This window comes from Penaeus monodon, chromosome 27 (genome assembly GCF_015228065.2).
Source record: "Penaeus monodon isolate SGIC_2016 chromosome 27, NSTDA_Pmon_1, whole genome shotgun sequence".
Taxonomy (NCBI): Eukaryota; Metazoa; Arthropoda; class Malacostraca; order Decapoda; family Penaeidae; genus Penaeus; species Penaeus monodon.
Genome location: NC_051412.1, coordinates 35290643 through 35290884, shown reverse-complemented (window position 1 = coordinate 35290884; position 242 = coordinate 35290643). Strand labels below are relative to the sequence as shown.

Sequence of the window (242 nt, the reverse complement as noted above, 5' to 3'; positions counted from 1 at the left end):
GTGAATTACAAAGTTTACAGTGTCCCCTCTACGATGATATTGATTGTTCATATGAACACAGATATTTTCAAAATAACCATGTTAGAATGTAAATAATAAAAATATTGTGAGTGGATGATGCAGGGGCACTTCTATAATACCTTCATACTTAATTTTTTTATACGTCGAAATTTACAACAAAAATACACATATTTTTTTTTTGATTAGTTGCATATTGTTGTAGTAAAGGCACACGTGGTAGC

General features: G+C 29.8%; 1 protein-coding gene across 1 annotated transcript in view; it reads right to left on the bottom strand.

The window, feature by feature from the left end:
* Positions 1–242, bottom strand: part of LOC119590809 (probable G-protein coupled receptor Mth-like 3) — a gene marked incomplete in the record, with an annotated part of 21040 nt that continues 20798 nt past the window's right edge. The window contains 1 exon segment of the mRNA XM_037939541.1: positions 1–242.